The 23,393-nt window shown below is 35.4% G+C and overlaps 1 long non-coding RNA gene across 1 annotated transcript in view; it reads right to left on the minus strand.

Moving 5' to 3' along the window:
* Positions 1-22,312, minus strand: part of LOC144615814 (uncharacterized) — a 246,483-nt gene extending 224,171 nt beyond the window's left edge. The window contains exons 1-2 of the long non-coding RNA XR_013554426.1: positions 22,168-22,312; positions 13,350-13,434 (exon numbers count right to left, since the gene is read on the minus strand). This is a non-coding gene — a long non-coding RNA (uncharacterized LOC144615814). The remainder of the gene's footprint in view (positions 1-13,349; positions 13,435-22,167) is intronic.
* Between the last annotated feature and the right edge of the window lie 1,081 nt (positions 22,313-23,393).

The raw sequence follows: 23,393 nt of genomic DNA on the forward strand, positions 1-23,393 counted from the left end.
CTAGGAATTTACCCATGGGATACAGGAGTACCGATGCATAGGGGCACTTGTACCCCAATGTTTATAGCAGCACTCTCAACAATAGCCAAATTATGGAAAGAGCCTAAATGTCCATCAACTGATGAATGGGTAAAGAAATTGTGGTTTATATACACAATGGAGTACTAAGTGGCAATGAGAAAGAATGAAATATGGCCCTTTGTAGCAACGTGGGTGGAACTGGAGAGTGTGATGCTAAGTGAAATAAGCCATACAGAGAAAGACAGATACCATATGGTTTCACTCTTATGTGGATCCTGAGAAACTTAACAGAAACCCATGGGGGAGGGGAAGGGAAAAAAAAAAAAAAAAAGAGGTTAGAGTGGAAGAGAGCCAAAGCATGAGAGACTCTTAAAAACTGAGAACAAACTGACGGTTGATGGGGGGTGGGAGGGAGGGGGGGGTGGGTGATGGGTATTGAGGAGGCCACCTTTTGGGATGAGCACTGGGTGTTGTATGGAAACCAATTTGACAATAAATTTCATATATTGAAAAAAAAATAAATAAATACCAGAAAAGAAAAAAAAAAATAAAAAAAAAATAAAAAAAATAAACCTCAGTCTCCTGATCAGTAAAATGGGAATAATGCTACCAAAAAATAAATAAATAAGTAAATAAATAAATAAATAAATAAATAAATAAAATAGTGCTTGTAAGCCCTCAAAAATGTTCCTATAATTATTTCTGAACTTTTTCTATTTAGACTAGACATCAATTATTTCTCATTCTATAATCTATAATTGTTTTCCCTATTCTTTTTGTTTTTATTTTAGTAATCTCTACATCCAATTTGGAGCTCGAACTCATAACCCTAACATCAAGAGTCACATCTCTACCCACTGAGCTAACCAGGCCCCCTGACTTCACTCATTCTACTCCCTGCTTACCCACTATCTTTCTACTCCAGTTTATCCCTTATTCAGTCCAGAATAAGCCTCCTATACAGCAGGACAGTCACATGATTTAATTACATACTTCCAAAGAAACCATTAATTACTTTCCTTCCGAAGAAAGTAATTAATATTTATAGATAAATTATCTTGAAGCCAAAGCCTCAATTTAACTTCATTTGTTCATGAATTAATTTATGCATTTAATAAATGTTTTTTGAGCACCTATCACATGGGCATTTTATCTTACACCACTCACTATTTTCCAAATATTTCCATGTGCTTTCCCTCATCAATATTTTTCTCATGGTGCTTCCTATCTGTAATGCCCTACTCTCTGCATTTTTAATTGTTCTCTTTTGTTTATGACAGCTTTCTGGAGCAACACAAAATGTGGATTCTTATAATGAAATGCCATAACACTTTGTTTGCATTTTCTATTACCTTTATATTACCTCTCTGCCTTGATTTTGTTTGTTTTGTGTAATCACTCTATGATGGACTGACCTACGCAAATATGGTGATACACAACTATCAGGCTATTTTTTAATTTTGAAATATGAGGTTGAACTTTAGCTATTCTCTGCAATCGTATTTCAAGTTTTGATATTAAGTAAATCTTAGAACAAATTCTGTCAAACACACAGGTACTTATAAACAAATGTTTATTACAAGCAGCCACTATACATTTTATGCAACATATTTAGTAAATTCAAAAAATTCAAGCTAAATTTGGGTGTTATAAACATCACCTTATATGAAATGTTTATGCCAGGCATATGCAAGTATTTTTCAGCAGCAGATTTTTTTTTTTCATCCTGCTGCTAGTATCAGACAATCAGAATCACTCCTAACTAATGACTAGATCCAGAATCATTTAAAGATGAAGCTTTAGATGCCATCGCTAAGGAAGCAGAGAAGACATTTCTCTAGATTCTGAAACTTTACTCATGCAAAGACAGTGTCTCTAAAATATTCTATCTAATCCATATTTTAATACTTTTAATTTCATGAATAAATTCCATTTCTAACTATAATTATACTAATTATGCTTTTAATTTCAAAAATAAAATGCTAGTAAACAAAGTCTGAAGTGTTAATTGAGACATGGAAAAGCAAGATGTTTATAGAAGCCTTCTTCAGAATTTAATATATCGGATATCCTAATACCCATGAAATGCACATTTTGAAGAACAAATGACTGCCCCTAACGATGTAGAATAAACTGGTATGTATATTCTTAATACTACATGCTGATACATCTTAAAGTAAATTACAGACACTGAAACATAACCTATTGCAATAAAATACCTTTGTAAAAGTTAAAAGCCATATGTTTCTGTTTCATATTCAGTGATATAACTACCTACCGGAAAATAGCCGCTAATTAAGTACATACCTACTCACTGATATGAGCTAAACAAAATATTGGCATAAAAAAGTAATGAGAATAATTTTGCCACACTACCCAGACTAACAATATAACAGGCTTTTTAATCTAAAAAAAAGTGTATGCAAACAAGTAATGTGAATGTTTCCTCTAGCCTAAAGGTTTAAATCACTGAATAGATTTGAAAGATCTTTGCTTTAAAGGGTAATTTCAAATATAACTAGCTATAAGTCACTTTTTACCTCATTTTTCAAGTTCTTATTTTTTGAAACTTACTTTTTCAAATTCTATAGTTATAATATTATTGTTCCAGCAATACATTTGAAATGTATCTTGGACCTGAAAATAAACATGTTGTTTCAAAGGGAGGTATAATCAAATCTACCACAGTAATTGTGGATTTATCTGGTTTCCCTATTAATTTTTAATTTGATTTACATAAATTTAAGACATTTGTATTATTACATACATATTTAGAATTGTTATATCTTTTGGTGAGTTAATTATTTTATGTTATAAAATATTCTTTATATCTAGTAGGCCTCTAGTGTTAAAGTCTAATCTACATGTTTTTATCATAGCGGTAAGAGATGCGAAATTTCTTTAATGGAATATAAAAAATTACCAAAAATAAAGAGCCTCGAAATAGCATGTACTTATTATCTTATAATTTTCAGGGTCAGGAATCCAGGCATAGATTACCTAAGTCCTCTGCTAAAGGTCTCACATGGCTGCATTCCAAACGTCATGCTGGCAGGACCACCATCTCATCTGCTCTTTGGAGTCTTTTTCAGGCTCTCTGGTTATTGTCAGAACTCTCTCTTTGCAGCTGCAGGATGGAGGTCACTGCTTTCTTATTGGCCCTTGAGTGGGGAGTCAGTCTGAGTTCCTGGAAGATGCTCTCAGGGTCCAGTCATGAGCACCTTTCACAGCAGTGTACTTCTTCAAAGCTAGTGAGAAGTCTCTTTCACGGTCTCCCTTCAGGGAAGGTCTGGACCCTCTTTGAAAAGGCTCAGAGGATTAAGTAAAGTCCAACCAGGATAATCTCCTTTTGGTTAACTCAAAGTTGAGAGATTAAAGACCTTAATTATACAGCAAATCTCTTCACCCTACCACCTTTAATGCAGTGGGATCCCAGCATATACATAAGAACCACCTACACTAAAGGGACCCACTTCCTGCATAATGAAAGGGCCTAACAGCACTTTAACTCCTCCTAACTCTCTTTACCACTTGTTCTTTTGTTATCATGTATTTTTAAACCCCATAAGATGTTATTATAATTTTCTATAACCATGATTCATTATACTTACACATTTAATCTACGGTCTCTCTACATTTCTTTATGTATCTTTGTACTTCTTTTTGGGATGTTTCCTTCTGCCTTTAGTGATAGCTTTAGTATTTTTGTGCTGTATGGTCACTGATTAATTCTGTCAATTTTTCTTTACCTTATTTATTGCAAAAATATCTCTATTCCTGTCTTATTTTGTATGAAATTTTTCTTTAATAGATGGATATTCTAAGAACAGATGCCAAAATAGGGTTAGATATGAAATAAATTATTTGGGGGAAATGCCTCTGAGAGAAAATGAAGGAGTTGGGGGCAGAGAATGGCTGAGAGAGCCCTCAGATAGCAATGCAGGTCAGACCGAGAGATGGAGGAAGAGGAGAGGAAGAAAGGAGAGAACAGCTAGTTAGAAGTGTCTTATTCTATAGCATGATTCTAAGGAGATTTTGCCAAATCTGTGAGGGAGCCCATCAGAAGACAGTTGCCCATCAAAAGGGTTCCTAATCTCTTAGGAATGGGCTTGCCATTGTTAATCCCTGTCTCAGGGTTTATTTAGCTAAGAGCAGTCTGTGAAAAGTATGACTTCTGAGCTAATCCAAGCACGGATTTCAGCAGAAGCCTTTAGGTAATTATGCTTTCTGCAGTTGGAAGTTGGAGAGGAACATCGATTTGACAGACATAGTATAGACTTCTATTTTTGTATTTAATTCTTTCAGAACTTAGACTATTATCTATTGTTTTCTAATTGTCATTGTTTCTGTCAAGAAATCAGTTCTCAGTCTTTGTTGCTGATTTGAAAATAAGTAATATGTCTTTTTATTTTATCTAAAGTTTTAATATTGTCTTTGATTTCTAGGAGTTTTGCTATGAAGAGCCAAGATGAGGATTTTTTTGTACTTAACATGTTTGCTGTTTTTTAAAACTTTAATCTGGCTTCATGTCTTTCACAACTTTAGGAAATTCTTAGCCATTATATACCCAAATATGTCTTGTCAATATCATAGAGTTTTTTGTCCTCCTGTGCCAAGTATATGTGCAACATATATTAGGCACTTACACTTGTGTCCCCAATGTCTCTTATGACTTTTTTCTGTATTTTCCTTCCTTTTGTCTTTTTATATTTCAAAGTGGTTATTTTCATATATGCTAACTTTCAGTTTTCAAATCCTCTCTCCAATTATGTATAATCTGACGTTAAATCCATTTGTTGAATTTTTAAAAATTTTTTAAATGTCTATTTTGAGAGAGAGAGAGAGAGAGAGAGAGAGCGCACGCGAGCGGGGGAAGTGCAGAGACAGAGGGAGACACAGAATCCGAAGCAGGCTCCAGGCTCTGAGCTGTCAGCACAGAGCATAACACAGGGCTCAAACTCACTGACTGTGAGATCATGTCCTGAGCCGAAGTCAGATGTTTAACCAACTGAGCCACCCAAGTGCCCCTGTTGAGTTCTTTTTTAAAAAAAAAATTTTTTTTAGGGGCAGCTGGGTGGCTCAGTCGGCTAAGCGTCTGACTTCAGCTCAGGTCATGATCTCACAGCTCGTGACTTCCAGCCCTGTGTTGGGCTCTGTGCTGACAGCTTAGAGCCTGGAGCCTGCTTTGGATTCTGTGTCTCCCTCTCTCTCTGCCCCTCCCCAACTTGTGCCATGTCTCTGTCTCTCAAAAATAAAGAAACATTAAAAAAAAATTTTAAATTAAAAAAAAATTTAAAAAAATTAACGTTACTTTATTTTTAGAGGGCAGGAGGGGCAAAAAGAGAGGGAGACAGAGCCAGCCAGATGCTCCTGATGAGTTATTTTTATTAATTGAAGTTTTTAATTTTAGTTTATTTATTTAAAATGCACACTTTCTAGTTCACTGCTAAAACTCTCTGTTTTGGTTTATCTTCTCAAACATTAATCACAGATAACTGAAGATCTATGTTCACTAATTCTAATATTTTCATTGCCTGTAGATTCATTTCTATTACTTTTTTTTTTTAAACTTATGGCTAATTTTGGTTGAATGCCATACATTGTGTTGAAAACTGAAGAGACAGTACAACTTTGTTAGTGGTATTATTTTTCTCAGGACAGAAATCATTTTGTTTCCCACAGTTACGTGCTTTTATCTACTATACGCAAGGGTTGAACTAATTTGAAGCTAGGCCTCAACATTTGTGAAAGATTATCATTTCTAATTTACTCTTTCTGTAACTTTTAGCTTTTGGGTCTCCCAAGCGAAAATGTGGAGATCTACCTCTACACTGACATGTAAACCAAAAGCCCGCCTCCCTACTCCATGTTGTATGAAGAAAATTCTCCTTCCTTCCAAGCCTCTGGTTTTGAATCAACAGATTCTTTAAGAAAGGTGATTCCAAATATTCAGCTTGCCTGTCTAATCTCTTCTTGGGGGAACCTTGGCCTTCAAATTCTTGCTACCTTGGTAGCTTTCTGATGTTTCCAAACAAATGCTATCATTGCTTATTACTATTATTATTATTATTATCATTATTATGTAGAGTTTTTAGTTCTACTTAGTGGGAGGCTTGGTCTGAATAAAGTTAGCACATTATTGTCGGAAGTGGCAATTCCTTTTATGTAAATTTTAAGTAATAGAAAATATTTATGGGTGAAGTTTTTCACTCTATTCTAGCAAACTTCAGGACCTTTATTGAGATGATAAGAATGTAGTAAGATTTTATTTTCCCTTCTTTATTTGTTAATTCACTGGACTATGATTCTGATTAATAGGACCACACATGTGCAAATGTGTTATAAATCCTATTAAAGTTAATTTATTTTTAAAGAGGAAAGCACGTATTTGACTCCTGTTATAGTCTTACTTTACCAATTGAAAGAGAAAAGTATTTATAAAAATTATATCTCCCTTTTATATTCCCTCAATTATATTTTTTCAAATCCAAAATAGGACTGTATCTTAAATATATAGGACAGTTAATAATGTAAAAGTGCCTACTTTGCTTTTAAAATTGCATGTTAAATATCAAAATTCAGATGGATAAATAGTGAAAATTATATGTTTCACTCTCAAAGTAAAGGTCACACTGAGCATTTTTAGCCTAAGAGTAGCTATTAAATATAGGCCTAATAATCATCCAGTTTGGAAATAAGACTGTAGATTATTACATAAAACAAGGACATTTTATTTGAAATGTATTTTAGCTAATAAAAATATGGGTCATGTTAAACATATATTACCAAAATATAATTAGCATTTCCAAATGCACTTGACAAAAATGCATGGTAAAAATCAAACTAAGTATTTGGAGGTCTACAAACTACACAACTGGAAAGAAACCAGTATGTTATCTATGCTATGACTATGTTGTTAAAAATTTTTACCTTTAACCCTATGAGGCAGGCCTATATTGAAAGCAGTGGTCAGTCAGGGCATCTGGTGGCTCAATTGGTTAAGCATCCGACTTTGGTACATGTCATGATCTTGCGGTTTGTGGGTTCGCGCCCCATGTCAAACTCTATATTGACAGCTCACAGCCCGGAGCCTGCTTCGGATTCTGTGTCTCCCTTTCTCTCTCTGCCCCTGTCCCACTGTGCTCTGCTCTCTCTCTCAAAAATAAACATTTAAAAAAATTAAAAAAAAAAAAAAGAAAGAAAGCAGTGGTCAGTCATACTAATTGCTGCAGAGAATATTTGGTTTTGGTGATGAATTTTAATTTTAAAGTTGCTTAAATTTTAAAAAATTGGGGGTGGTAAAGTTCTAGGTTAATGTATCCCTAAGCATAGCCATAAGCCTAAGCAAATTCAATAATAACTATAATTAATCAAAAGAATATACACCACTATTAGAAAGTATATCAATAAAGACTATTCTTTGCATTCTCAGAAAACAATTGACAACGGTTTTCTTCTAAAATGTGCAATTTCTCTTACCTAACCCCATAAATCTTCACAAAACCTCCTATGTACAAAAATCACTTGGAGAACCACCTCTCATTAATTAGAATGGCTAAAATTAAAAAATATAAATAAATAAATTTAAAAATAAACTAAAAATACCAGTTCCTAGTGACAATGATAAACACTTATTCACTGCTGATGCAAATGCAAAATTGGAGAACCACTTTGAGAGACAGTCCAGCAGTTTCTTACAAAGCAAAACATCGCCTTACCATGTGATCCAGAAATCACGCTCCTAGAAATTTATCCAACCAATTTGAAAATGTATGTCTACACAAAAAACCTGAATGTTGGTAGCATCTATATTCATAATTACCCAAAACTGGAGGTGATCATGATGCCCTTCAATAGATGAGTGAATAAACAAACTGTTCCACATCCATACAGAAAATATTATTCAGCAAGAAAAAAAACAAGTTATCAGACCAGGAGAGGACATGGATGAATCCAAAATGCTAAGTGATAGGAGCAGGTCTGAAAAGGTCATATACTGTAATCACCCTGATTACATAACATTCTAGAAAAGACAGACTATAGACATGATAAAGAATCATCAGTAGTTCCAGGAAAGGGTGCAGGTTGAATAAGTAAAGCACAGGGGATTCTTCAGCACAACGAAACCATTCTGTATGACACTATACTTGTGAACACACAACACTATGCATTTTCCAAACTCTAAAAAACTTTTCAGTACAAAGAATCAATCTTAATGAAACATAATCCTAAAAAATAACTTAGAAGCTCTGTGGATCCAAAGACAGAAAGCAATATGTTAAAAATAAATAAAACAATCTTACTGCATTTACAAATGTATGAAACAATATCAGTAAAGGAGATAAAAGAAAAACATGCTGATCTAAATAATTTTAGAAATAAGTTGGTAAGACTAAAGGCAGAAGAAACTGTACAGAAGAAATAAGCATATGGAAACTCTGTACTTTTCTCATAATTTTTCTGTAAATAAATTAAAAAAAAAAAAACTGTCCCACCAAAGGTACCTGGAAATATTTTACTTAGATAATCACGAAATAGGTAAAGACATTACCAATATCTTTTGAAGATATAGGGGCTGGATTGGCATTAATAGCCAAGGATTCAAAGCACCAAATAGCTTTGTATTGTCAAAATAAGGGTAGATGGTGGTCAGGTAATAAATGCAGTCCTCGGATCACTGCAGCTCACAATGAATCTTCTGTATTCATAGACTCACAAAGTGGTCATTTTCAAAATGTACTACTGGACTGACTAAACTTGATAGCAGAAAACTTACATGGGACTTTTGATCTGTGAGATAAGAGCCATCATTGTAGGGAAAACAAAAAGAAATCTTCGGAGATTCCTTCACCAAGGTAGTATATCAACAGTATTACCAGGCACAACTTCTGCCATAATAGTTACTATTCATATAACTAAAAACAAACTAACAAACAAAAAACACAAAACGGCATCATCTCAGCATATTCAAACAAAGTACATAACAAATCCAAAGTGCATTTCTGACAAAGCACCCAGTAAACTAGGAACAGAAAATCATTTCCTCAAAGTAATAAAGGGCACCTAATATCATACTTAATGGTGAAAGACTAAATTCTTTCCTCAAGATAGGAAAAAGACAGGATACCTACTTTCAGCAGGTATCTATTCAACATTATACTGGAGTTTCTAGCTAGTGCCCCAGACAAGAAAAATAAATAAAAGGTATTCATATTTGAAAGAAAAAAAGCAAAATTGTCGATATTCAGTCGCATATGACATAATCCTCTGCACTGAAAATCCTAAGGAAACCACACACACACACTTACTTCCATTCACTGGATTAATACACATTTAATAATGTTACATAATATAAGAGCAACATACAAAAGTCAACTGTATTTCTATAATGCACAATGAACATTCTGAAAAAGTAATGAAAAATATTCACAGTAACAGCAACCAGAATAATACTCAGTAATAAATTTAACTAAAGGGATAAAAGACTTGTGAAAGACTATATGAAAACCATAAAAGCTTGCTGTGAGATTTTAAGAGATCTAAATAAATACATATTCCATGTTTATGGATTAGAAAATTCACTATTTTTTATGATGGCAACCCTCTCCAAATTGATCTACAGATTCAAGAAAATACTGGTCAATGTTTCACTAGGTATTTTTGGTAGAAATTAACAAGCTTATTAGTAAAATTAATATTTAACTGTAATGACTAACAATTTGGAAAAGAATAAAAGTGGAGGGCATATACTATCTGATTTCCAAACTTCTTGTAATAACCAAGACAAAGTTTTTTTGGTGTATTAGACATATAAACTAATGGAACAAAACTGATAATCCAGAAATAACCTATTAAATTTGAATAATTATGGCTAAGAAACAAAAATAATTGGGAAGGGGATAGTCTTTTCAACAAATGGTCATAGGACGATGAATTATCTATATGCAAAAAGATGAACTTAGAACCTTACCTCACACTATATACAAAACTCAATGCAAAATAAGTCATATGCATAAATATAAGAGTTAATATTACAAAGCTTCTAAAATAATATCTAGGAGGTAATATCAGAGCATTGGGATAGGCAAAGATCTCTTAGATAAAACACCAAAATATGATTCATAAATGAAAACAGTGTTTAACTTTATCAACATTAAAAACTCCTGTGCTTTGAAATGCATCATTAATAAAACTGAAAAAACAAACCACTTTTGAAAATCATATATCTAATAACAAACTTGTATCCAGAATATATAAATAACCCATTCAAGTTGATATTTAAAAGCCAAAAATTCCAATTAAACAACAGGCAAAAGATCTGAATAAATATTTCACCAAAGAACATATGTGAATGTCAAATACACACATGAAAAGATGTTCAATATCCTTAGTAATTAGGGAAATGAAACTGAAAATTACTCTGACATACCACTACATACATATACTAATTGCTATTATCAAAAAGATATTTAAAAAAAAACAAATATTGGTAAAATGTGGAAAAGAGATACCCTCACACTGCCTGTGGGAATAAAACTGGTTCAGCTATTGTAGAAAGAGTTTAGAATGTTTTTTGAAAAAATGTATATATACCATATGGTCCTACCTTTCCATTTCTAGATATTTACTAAGGAAATATAAAAACATATGTCCATGTAAAGACTTGTATATGAACATTCATACTAGCATTGTTCGTAACACCCCTAAACTGGAAACAACCTAAATATGTCAACCAGTAAATGGATAAGTACAGTGTGTTGTATTCATATCACATGTTCCATATGCAGAGCACTACATATCATATGATTAAATTTATATAAATGTCCAGGAAAGTCAAAGCTATAGAAAGAAAAAGCAGATAATCAGTTATCTGGGGCTGATGAGAATGGAGATTGCTGGAAATGGTCAAGAAGATACTACTGGGGTAGTGAAAGTGCTTTAATACTGTAGTGATGGTTACATAGATCTATAAATTTACTGAAAAGTAACAATAGTAAATTTATGCCTGAGATTATTGTATGTAAATGTTAACTCGGTTAGTTATATATATATTTATCACATCCTGGTGGAAAGTGGCAGAGAACAAAGAAAGGTGGCCCCATTCCTATCTCTAATTCACCAGTCTGGCAACTATATATTGTGTGCTTCACTCAGTTATCTTCTTCATGAGTAAATATACCTATTATGGGCAGAATAATGGTCCCTCAAAGATGTTTACTACCCAATATCCAGAACCTGTAACTAAGTTAGGTCACATGGTAAAGAGGAATTAAAATTGCAGATGGAATTAAGATTGCTACCTAGTGACCTTGAGACAGGAAGATTATTTTGGATTATCCATGTGGGGCCAATGTAATCACAAGATTCTAGTAAAGTAAAGGCAGCAAGAATGTTATCATTAGAGTGACACAACATGAGGAAGACTTCACTGGCTTTGAAGATGGTATAAGGTCATAAGCCAAGGAATGAGAACAGCCTCTAGAAGCTGGAGAAGGAAGAAAATGATTTATTCCTTAGAGCCTCCAGGAGAGAACACAACACAAGCCTGCTAACACCTTGATTTTAGCCCAGGGGGACCTATTTCAGACTTCTTACCTCCAGAACTGTAAGATAATAAATGTGTGTTACCTTAAACCACTATATAAGTTGTGATTTTTTAAACCATGGTTATAGAAAAGTGGACATAGACCCATCCCCCAACTGCTGGGAATGCTGGTTACTAATGACTCATACATGTGTTTTTTAGTGGAAACTGTCCTCAGTTGTATGAAATTATAAACTCCAAAGACTTTTTACTCCCAGTGCTGCCAATGATTGGCTGATGTGGAGTTACAAAGGCCTTAGTTATCAGGAGTAAACTGCAGATCCTCTTATCATTCTGCCTGGTCCTAAACTCATTTTCTTAAAGTTGCATATTCTAAGACCACTTCCCAATAAATTTTTGGCAGACAACTCTCTGAGTCTGTTTCCTTTGTTATAGCTCCATCAAAATAGGCTTACTATAGAGTATCTTCCTCTTCACTGACAGCTACATAAACATATATGTCCCAAATTCAGAATTTTTAGAATCTCTCACTAAATTTTCCTTAATAGATTTTCAGGTTTTCCTCCAGATTGCACATTCTGATGAACACCTACGTTCCCAATGAGCATAGTGCTATTGGTGCACACACTGATGTTTCTAAATAAGGCATTTTCTAAAGTATTTCATAATTTATTCAAAGCCACAGGTTTGAAAGGTGAGGTTGCAATTCAACAGGTATGTAGAAAAAACAACCTCAAAGCTCTCCATTGACAATGCTATTACCACAATACATTGCAGAAAAAAAAAATAATTTTTTAATATAATTTATTGCAAATTGCCTAACATACAGTATGTAAAGCATGCTCTTGGTTTTTGGGGTAGATTCCCGTGGTTCATCACCTACATACAACGCTAAGTGCTCATCCCAACAAGTGCCCTCCTCAATGCCCATCACCCATTTTCCTCTATCCCCCACCCCCCCAATCAACCCTCAGATTGTTCTCTGCATTTATGAGTCTCTTGTGGTTTGCATCCCTCACTCCCTGTTTATAATCATTTTTCCCCCTTCCCTTCCCCCATGGTCTTCTGTTAAGTTTCTCAAGATCCACATATGAGGGAAAACATGAAACCTGTCATTCTCTGATGGACTTATTTCACTCAGCATAATACCTTCCAGTTACATCCATGTTGCTGCAAATGACATGATTTCATTCTTTCTCATTGCCAAACAGTATTCCATTGTATATATAAACCACATCTTCTTTATCCATTCATCAGTTGATGGACATTTAGGCTCTTTCCATAATTTGGCTATTGTTGAAAGCATTGCTATAAACATTGGGGTCCATGTACCCCTATGAATCAGCACTCCTGTATCCTTTGGATAAATTCCTAGTAGTGCTACTGCTGGGTCGTAGGGTAGTTCTATTTTGAATCTAATCTAATCTAATCTAATCTAATCTAATCTAGGAACCTCCACACTGCTTTCCAGTGTGGCTGCACCACTTTGCATTTCCACCAACAGTGCAAAAGGATTCCCTTTTCTCCACATCCTCGCCAGCATCTGTTGTTTCCTGAACTGTTAATTTTAGCCACTCTGAAAGGTGTGAGGTGATATCTCAGTGTGGTTTTGATTTGTATTTCCCTGATGATGAGTGACACTGAGCATCTTTTCATGTGTCTGTTGGCCATCTGGAGGTCTTTTTTGGAAAATTTATTCATGTCTTCTGCCCATTTCTTCACTGGATTATTTGTTTTTTGGGTGTTGAGTTTGGTAAATTCTTCACAGATTTTAGATACTAACCTTTATCCAATATGTCATTTGCAAATACCTTTTCCCATTCTGTCATCTTCTAGTTTTGCTGATTGTTTCATTCACAGTGCAGAAGCTAAAAAACAACAACAACAACAAAAAAAACCCTTTTAAACAGCCATTATAACTCTTAAGAACTATAAAGAACAAACTGATGTTACCAGAGGGGAGGTAGTGAGGGTTTAGGGGAAATAGGAGATGGGAATTAAAGAGTACATGCTGAGATAAATAAATAAAATGATTTTTAAAAATAACCTTATAGTTGCTTACAATGTATAGAGCCATGCACAATGGAAGCATAACTACATTTTTACTTTGAAACATTATATCAGTAGTTCAATATTAAATACATGTGGAAGATTTCTATATGACTGACTGTTATGCATTAGGTCCTACTTCTTTTTGAGTGGCACCAGTCTAATTAATCACTGTTCATGCCTCATAGCTATCAGATACTGGGTTTCACATGAATCAACAGTTAATAAAATTCGTAAGTCTTGAAGAGAGGTCAGGAATTTGAGAAGCACTATTATTTTTGCTTAATTTTACCCTTTGTGAAATATAGATAACTTGAAAAGTACTGCTTATATTCATCTACCTTTTTTTTTCATTTAATCAGCTTTTATTGAGCATATTCGGGATTCTTGTTATGTATTTGACAAAAGGTACATCTTTATTACTGAATTGCTTGTACAGTTGATTTAAAATTAGAAGTGAAAGGGACCCTAGGGTGATTAATTCATGTCAAAGAATTTGTTGAGAGAAAAAGTAGACAGCAGTGTTTTCATTCTATATCTAAGGGAATAAAGCCTTGAAAGTTTATGGGACCCCCAGGTTATAAAGCTAATGGTGGCAGAGGCAGGATGGAAACACAGGTCTAATGTTCTTTCTACCAAAAGAACCCTTAAAAGCAGAAGAAGAAAGAAGGGAAATTAAGGAGATGAGAAGTGTGAGAACTGACCTGCCACTGTTGGCTTCAAAATGGAGGGGACCATGCCAAAAGCAAGGAAGAAACTGAAATTTGCCAACAACCAATGATTGAGAAAGAAGACACCAAGCCAAGATGAGAATGCAACTGTGGCTGCCATGCTGATTTCCACCATAAGAAACCAACCGTGCTATGCTAGACTTCTGAACCACAGAAATCTCAGATCATAAATTGATGTTTTAAGCAACTAATCTTTGCTAATGTGTATCTCAACAATGGAATCTGTTATTTCTACTGCGTAATCCATGAGTGAAACATTTCTCTCCAGTGTTTCCTTGTTTCTAACCTCATATTGGGCCATCCAGAAACTTGAAAGGAAGGAACCCTGTACATATGGCTGCTTGAAGGGTAATCAAATATGAAGCATGAAAGTAAGAATGATGTCAGAGAAACTGCTTTAACTTCTGATTTGGCCAGTTGTGGGATGTGTGATCTTAAAAAAGTCTTTTCCTATTTTTTTAAATCTTAGATTTCATGGCTAATAAAAAGATAAATTATTCACTCCAATGAGTGAAGATTGGAGAGTTGTGAAGGGACACCTGGGTGGCTCAGTTGGTTAAGTGCCTGACTTTGGCTCACGTCATGATCTCATAGTTCATGGGTTCAAGCCCTGCATCGGGCTCTGTGCTGACAGATCTGGAGCCTCCTTCAGAGTCTGTCTCCCTCTCTCTCTGCCCCTTCCCCTGTCACACTTTGTGTCTCAAAAATAAACAAACGTTAAAAAAACAAATTAAAAAAAACTGTAACCTGAAAAATGAGATTATTAAATTTAATGAGTAAATTTATTAATTTACCTAATCTAGATTGGATTGATGACTATGTGACAGAGGATGATCTATATCAAAACATTTGTTTCAAGAAAAATGGCAGTAGAGAGAACAGTCTTAAAGATGTAAGTGGATGGGAATGGAGTAAAAGATTTTAAAGCAATTTCAGCAAACTCAGGATAATCACTGCTAACTATTATCCAAAATGCAAGTTATGCTGTAGTGTCAAAATATCTTCAATCCTTCATCAACAGCTAGTTCCAAAAACTTAAATTACCTTTTAAGAAAAGAAATGTATTCTAGGTTTGGTACATTTTTGGATTAAAGTTGACAAATCCTTAATTATCAAACACTGTTATATGTATGCATGACAAGTATCTAATTCGCTCCACATGCATCTCCAAAGATTTAGGCCGCGTTCAGTGAGGTGAGTCCAAAAGTCATACATTTAGAATGTGAAAATAACATAAAACTTCAAAAACAGTTTGTAAATATTCTGCATCTGCACTTATATCATTGTAGACTAGCAATAAATGGAAATAAACAGTTCAGGTTCTGGTACCAGTCTGGGGCCACATCTTTTAGTCCAACACTGCTTTATTCCATAGCTTTGTTATATAATTTGTGAGACATGGGAGTGATTCCTAGCAATCTTAGCAATTCTTTTATAAATATTTTCAGGAGGTTCCTAGGTTTGAATTGGCATGTTTGCTGCCAAAATTTTATATTATAGGTTAATTTTGCTCTATGTTTTTCTGGAAGCTTGTACCAAATCACCAGTTAGGAACTTGTTGCCTATCTGATTGATTTGTACTACATTTATGAGTCCAGAACCGAGGTATGCTTTGAAAAAATGTGTAAAATTAAGAAATATACAATGCGTTGGTACCATTATTATCTATCTAAGGTTTTGGTAACATTTTTCGTGTCATATATACATTTACATTAAATAAAACCTGTATATTAAATTGATTTATTTTTCACATAATTCCTACTTCAATGTTCTTAGTAAAATATATTAAGTGGTAGAGTATTTTCATATATGAAACATTAATCATCAAAATCTGGTTTATTTAAAACCTAAGGTTTATAGTATTTGAATTCTGAATTATTGTGGAATTAAAATGGCTTGCTCTCTCTCTATATATAAAAGATATATATCTTTTATATATAGCTATATACATACATATATATATATATATATATATATATATATATATATATATATAATTAAGGTGCCAAATTTAAACAATAAATTGAAATTGATGATACTAATTGGTAAAAATCTTAAAAACACTACATTTGGGAGTGAGTTAGTATAGTGAGTTAAATAGTAGTCCCCAAAAAGGTATGTTCACCAGAAGCTCAGAATGTGACTTGATTTGAAATAAATGCCTTTGCTGACGTAATTAAAGTAAGAATCTTGAGATCATCCTGGATTTAGGTTGAGCCCTAAGTATAATGATGAGTTTCCTTATAAGAGCCAGAAAAGAAAATACAAAGAGACATGGAAACATCATTTGGAATATGGAGACAGGCTGAAGTGATACATCTCTAAGCCAAGGAACACCAAAGACTGCCTATACTCAGTAGATGCCAGGAGTGACATCTGAAACGTACTTTTCATCAGAGCTCCTAGAAAGAACTAACCTTTCTAACACTAATTTTGGACCTTTGGCCCCCCTGAACTGCAAGTAAAAAACCAACTGCTGTTGTAATTCACCAAGGTTATGGTAATTTGTTACAGCAACCCTAGGATACTAATACAGTGTGGTATATATTACTATTATCCACAATTTTTTGCCTATCTGTATATGTACACATACTTTGCCAAGGGACTTCTCACTAATAGGGAGCATCTATTTCCTTGCCTCTTAGACTGTGGGTTTGCTCATCTGACTTGTGAGGCAAATGATTAAAGCAGATATGAGAAGAGAGTGAACAAGTTTTCAGCCCACACTTTCAGAAACCTTACATATTTCTGCTTGTTCTTTTAAGCTTCAGCCAGGCCCACAGAAAGAAGGTGCTTGGCTAGCCCACTGGACCTAGAAGAATCAGGAATAAAAGTGCTCTTGCCAACATACAGTAAACAATAAGTAATTGCTATTTTAAGTCTCTATGTTTCAGTATGGTTTTTACACAACTACCATTTATCAATAAAATAAAGAAATATCATTCTTTTCCTTTAAAAATTTTTAATGTTTATTTTTGAGAGAGAGACAGGGAGAGACAGAGAGATAGACGGAGCATGAGCGGGGAAAGGGCAGGGAGTGAGGGAGACACAGAATCCAAAGCAGACTCTGGGCTCTCAGCTGTCAGCAAAGAGCCAGATGTGGGGCTCGAACCCATGAGATCATGACCTGGGCCAAATAGGATGCTTAACTGACTAAGCCACCCAGGTTCCCCTGAAATATAACTCTTTTCAATAATACACTTTTTGTTAAGAACTGTTTCAAGTTATGGGGCACCTGGGTGGCTAAGTCGGATAAGCATCTGACTTCAGCTCAGGTCATGATCTCATGGTTCGTGGGTTGAGGCCCCACGTCAGGTTCTGTGCTGACAGCTCAGAGCCTGGAGCTTGCTTGGGATTCTATACCTCCCTCTCTCTCAGAGCTTGCACTCAATCTCTCTCTGCCTCTCAAAAGAACTGTTTCAAGTTAATGATTTATCCTGAATGTCCTACTAAGAGGAGTTTTTAATTGGGTGGGAAACAATGGCAATTAAACAAAAAAAAGTAATCTCTTCTCCAGATTGACAAGTCTTTAGTAAAGTACTATGAAGTCCTTTTGAAATCAGTAAGAACTGGATTTTGATATTTTTTAAGTTTATTTATTTATTGTGAGAGTGAGAGAGTGAGGGAGGGGCAGAGAGAGACAGAGAGAGAGAGAGAGAGAGAGAGAGAATCCCAAGCAGGCTCCATTCAGCTCAGGTCTTGATCTCATGACCATGAGATCATGACCCGAGCCGATATTAAGAGTTGGATGCTTAACCAATGAGCCACCCAGGCGTCCCTGGATTTCAATATTTTAATGTATTTATCCTATGTGCTTATGTCAAGGACATGATGGTGTTCCATGTCCATAAACATTTGCCTCTGGTCACGTTATGCTCTTACTCTACATGCTTTAGTTCATAAAGATAAATAGGTAAATGCAAACTCCCTAACAAGATGTACAAGGTGTTTGTGGTCTGGCCCTATTTATTTACCTGTAGCAGACGTTTTTGTGTCCCATATCATATCCCCTCAGCCCAACTTAGATATCATATGCAGCTACTGTGGAGAGTTCATGAGCACAGTTTATGCCTCTAATTCATCTCTTTATAATTTGTGTCAAATTCATCCCTTATGACAACATTCATCTCAAATGTATGCAGCAAATCTTTCAGTTGCCTTCCAGCCCAGTGATTCTCCTCATGGGGTGGAAGGTGGTCCCAGGCTGCCAGAGCTCCTAGATATATCCTGGGAACATGGAGGAATTAATTTCCCAGGGCAACCTCAGTTGATATGACCTGAGTGCCTCTAGGTAAATTTTCCGGCCTTCCTTTGTTTAAGAGGACAATTCTAGAAGATATTATTTATCCCTCTCAGGAGCCCTGATGAAACTGAGCCCCCATTATACAAAGGAGGGATCACGATAGTTATTCTTACCTTAACTTTTTCTTCTTTCTTTAATAACCCTTCCTGTTCTTTCACTCTTGCTTCTTGGGATCACCTTCTAATTAAAATTTTAGCACCCAAATCTTTGGCTCAGGCTTTGCTTTAGGAGGAATCCAAACACCACCCCTCCACTCAATCTTATCTCTCACTCATTTTTTGCCACTTGAGCTATATTATTTATAGTTCCCAGTAAGTTTTCACACTCAAATGTGCTAATTTGCATATGTTACTCATATGGCTTTCTAGGACACTCTCCCTAAGAACTCATTCTCTATCTATCTCTTAATTTTACTCAGGTGTTCTTGCCCTTCAAGTTATACCTTAGGGACCACCCCTTCCATAATATTCCTCCAAAGATGTCTTGCCTGAAGTGCTCCCTTTAATGAATCCATATATCATTGTACTGATAACCCTGAATAATAAGAAAATATTTATTTGCCATACTCTATCAGTTTATACCACTACTGTAATAAAGAATAGAAAAAAAATTATTGTCAAGTGTCAATCCTCCCCTGTTGAAAAAGAATTTCCAGATATTTCATAGCCCTGTCCTCAGATACATTTGTTACTCAAAACCATCCTTACTGACAGCCTTGTTTTCATTTTCATTTGCTATGAAGGTTTCCAAGCATGAAACTATGTTTCTAGATAAAACTAGCAACATTGGAAAATCCATTATTTAATCTATCTGTTCATTAATACAATAATAAAGTTCATTTTGTGTGTTCAGGCACTATAATAAGCACTGAGATACACAGTTAAATAAGACAATTCCCATGTCTTTTAAAAAAATTAAAAAAAAAAAACAACAGAGAGATTCAGGTGATGAAGTAAACCCAAGATATATTTTCATCAATGTTCTTCATAAGAGGAAAGAAGGCTTTTGATCTAGACATAATTAAAGCAAAGCATAATAATGGTGGTTAAGATATATTGAGAGTTTACTACTGTCTAAGCACACAACCAAGTGGAGTATCTCAAATGCTAACAACCTTTTGATCTATATACCTGATTCCCACTGTATTGAATAGAAATTCGTAGCAAAGACAAATTAAGCAAGTACCCAGAGAAAAGCAAAGAATTAAGAGTTTAACCGAGAACTCTAATTCATGTTGTCAGGATCTGTAATTCCTATGCTTTGACACCACATTTCAGATATTTAGGTATTATACAAGAGATCACCAAAGTGTTCAGGTGAATGAGGAAAGAGAACAGAATACATTGGAAAAAGTTCATAACAGTAGATTAGTTGGTGATAATTGATAATATTTTCCCATAAGTAACCACAAATACTAAACTGGTAGAATTACTTTTTTGCTTTGAGAGTGGATTTTTCAAAATATGGAGTCACAAAACTGACCTAAGTAACCACTTCATTTGAGTCTATTCACACATGCCACTAGAATTTAAAAACAGTATTTTATCTCAGAAGTATATTTTTTTAAACTCACCAATGTGGCCGTATGACAACAGTGAAATGTCATGTATTTCCAAAGGAAATGCATTGTTTTGGCAGAGGCCATTCATTCGATATTTCTGATTTGCAATTTTAGTGGATGATGATGTGCACTGCCAGGTTTTCCCTATTACCCTTGTCCTCTGACAAAGACAGCCACCTTGCCCAAAATCATGCTTCATTACTGGGAGGCATCCCACATGCAAATACTGCTTAATATGGGACACGAAGGTCAGACCTTCTTGCCTCAGGTTGGGACAGATCTGCAAGGTTACTCCAAATGCCAAGTACTTTGTAGCATTGGTTAAAATCTTTGGTGTGACTTTATGGCAGATCAACTTCTCCCTCGGCCTAATTTTGCTTCTCTCATGCCACCACAGAGAGCACTCCCCAGTAACCTTTCTCCATACAAATCTTTATCAGGGTCTGAAATTTGTCTTTCTCTTCCTTGCAAACTAAAATTTTGAGTGCTGAGATACACAAATTCCCCTTTCATGAATGCTGGCAGAAGAAACAAGACTTCTGTTTCAGAGGCATATGAAGTTATTATTCATGGCAAAGCAAACGGCATGAGAATAAAAACTGAATCAGTTCTCCTATAGCCCTCAAGTCCAATATAGTGGCAAAATTAAGGGTCTAGCTGGATGTCCGCACACATAATGCATTTCCTTACAGAAGAGGGACACTGAGCTGGGGAATCTAGCACTTTACAATAAGCACTGAATAAACTTGTTCTTTTTCATGGGGCTGATTATGTCATGCCTCAGGATTTGTTTTCACATACACAACTCTGAAAAACGTTGTGTTTAAACAGTGGTCAGAGCCCCATATTCTAGGCACAGCCAGCAAAAATATGCAGGATTGCTCAGGACCAAGCGTGGATTTCTTCTACTGATACTCTGCATCAGATGTGCTTCCCAGGAGCACCAATGTATGGAAACAATACTCCCTGTAAAATGGACACACCACGTAAGTACTTTTTCAGCCCACACTTTGTTATTCATTTTTCTCATTATCATCTAAAATGATAAATCAGTGGTCTTAAATGGGAAAAATAGGAGAAAGGGATCAAGAGGTACATCCTTCCAGGGGCACCTGGGTGGCTCAGTCAGGGAAGCCTCGGACTTCTGCTCAGGTCATGAACTCTCGGTTTGTGAGTTCGAGCCCCACATCAGATTTTGTGCTGACAGCTCCGTGTCTGGAGCCTGCTTCCGATTCTGCCCCTCCCTTGCTCATGCTCAGTCTCTGTCTCTCAAAAATGAATAAACATTAAAAAAAAGGAAATTAAAAAAAAAAGAGGTACATCCTTCCAGTTTCAAAATAAATAAGTTACAGGAGTTGTGATGGACAGCACAGGGAAGGAACATGGTCAATAACATTGTAACAACTTTGTATGATGACGGGTAACTGCACTCACGTATAGAATCACTATGTTTTACCTCTGAAACTAATCAATACTATATGTCAGTTATTCTTCAATTAAAAAATCTAAAATGATATATCAGTTGTCTTAATATTCTTTAAAAATTATACAGCTGTACTATGGACTAGTAAGGAGGGCCTTCACGTCCACGTCAGGAACCACTTCTAAACCCTGTTTGTAACATACACTTGACCCTTGAACAAGTTTGAACCGCCTAGGGCCACTTACCCGCAGATTTCTTTCCATTAACATAGCACAGTATCGTAACTGTATTTTCCCTTCTCGTCCTCATGGGTTTCTTAATACTGTAAGAATACAGTATATAGTACATATGACACCCAAAATACACGTTAGCTGACAGTTTATATTATCCGTAAGGCTTCCAGTCAACAGTAGGCTATTAGTAAAGTTTTTGTGGAGTCAAAGTTATGCAGATTTTCTGCTGTGCTGGTTGGCGGCCCAACACCATGTTCTTCAAGGGTCAGCTAAACATACTCCGTTGTTGTTTTTTATTCACCTGAGTTACTCGGTGCCGGCGGCCCAGGTACCGCACTGGTCTGTGAAGAGTCTTGTTCACGCTGTTAAGTAAATATGTGTTCATGGTCACGTTCCCCTCACAGACTCAACACCTCAGCGAGGCGGCGCCTCAGGCAGGCCCGCCAGGTCGGGTGTTCTAGCTTCCGCCCGAAGGTCGCGCGGCTCGTGAGGCAAGCACGGGGAGTGAACTGCGCACGCGCTGAGCACAACTCTGTAGTCCTGAAAGCTCTACTTCCTGCCCGAGCCGGCCCGGCCCGCTGGCTTCTGGCCTGGAAGCCCTTGGCCTGAATCCCTCTTCTGCCAAGGTCCCAGGCCTCAGCGACACTATTGTGCTCTTCCATTCTGAGATGTACATCCTCCAGGTCAGTGTATACATTTGTAAAATTGTTAAAGGTTGCCGGATGGAAAAAAAAAAAAAATTAGCAACATATTGTACTTACAAAGTGGTAATAATCACTAATAACATTGGAGTTACTCTACATCCTCTCAATTCTGAGGTATTTGCCTAAATGCTTCCCATAAATTAATGAAATTATGTATCGTAAGTCCTGCTGAGGCATTTATACTGATGACAATAATTTCTTATGTGAACAAGGGGAAGAAAAACGTATCAGCTTTGATTTTTGTCTGGAAATGTGCATTTTTATTTCTCAAACAAAAACAAAGGAACACGTGTCTTGAATGATGCTTAGCTACTATTGTAAACTATTTACAATTTTCCTTGAAGTTTTCCATGAAAACTCTATTTCCTTGAAAATATATCAGCCTCAAGTTCTTTTTATATAGTTTTGGAAGATCATCTAAAGATTATATTTTCTAGCATAAAGAAGAAATTTAGTGATATTATAAAGAAGTATTAAAATTAACAGGAAATGTATAGCAGACCTGTGATTGGGATGTTTCAGTGGGAAGAAGAGTGTTCATGGAAAAATACTTTGGAAAGGAGGAACAAAAGTTAGAATAGAGCCAATGATTAACTGTGTTGTACATACTCCCGTGCTTATTATTAAGTTTACTTCCTTTTTTAATCTAAATAGATCTAATTGAAATAGATTCTATCCTAAATAGGAAAGGACTTGCAATTTTTAGCGGGTTAGGGTTGTGACCAGGTTTCAATCTAGTGTGTTGCTCTAGATTTGTGATGCACAAGTTCAGGATCAGGTTTAGATATAGCTGGGGAAAAAACAAAAACAAAAACAAAAAACA

The sequence above is a fragment of the Panthera onca genome, chromosome A3 (genome assembly GCF_046562875.1).
Source record: "Panthera onca isolate mPanOnc1 chromosome A3, mPanOnc1 haplotype 2, whole genome shotgun sequence".
Lineage (NCBI taxonomy): Eukaryota > Metazoa > Chordata > Mammalia > Carnivora > Felidae > Panthera > Panthera onca.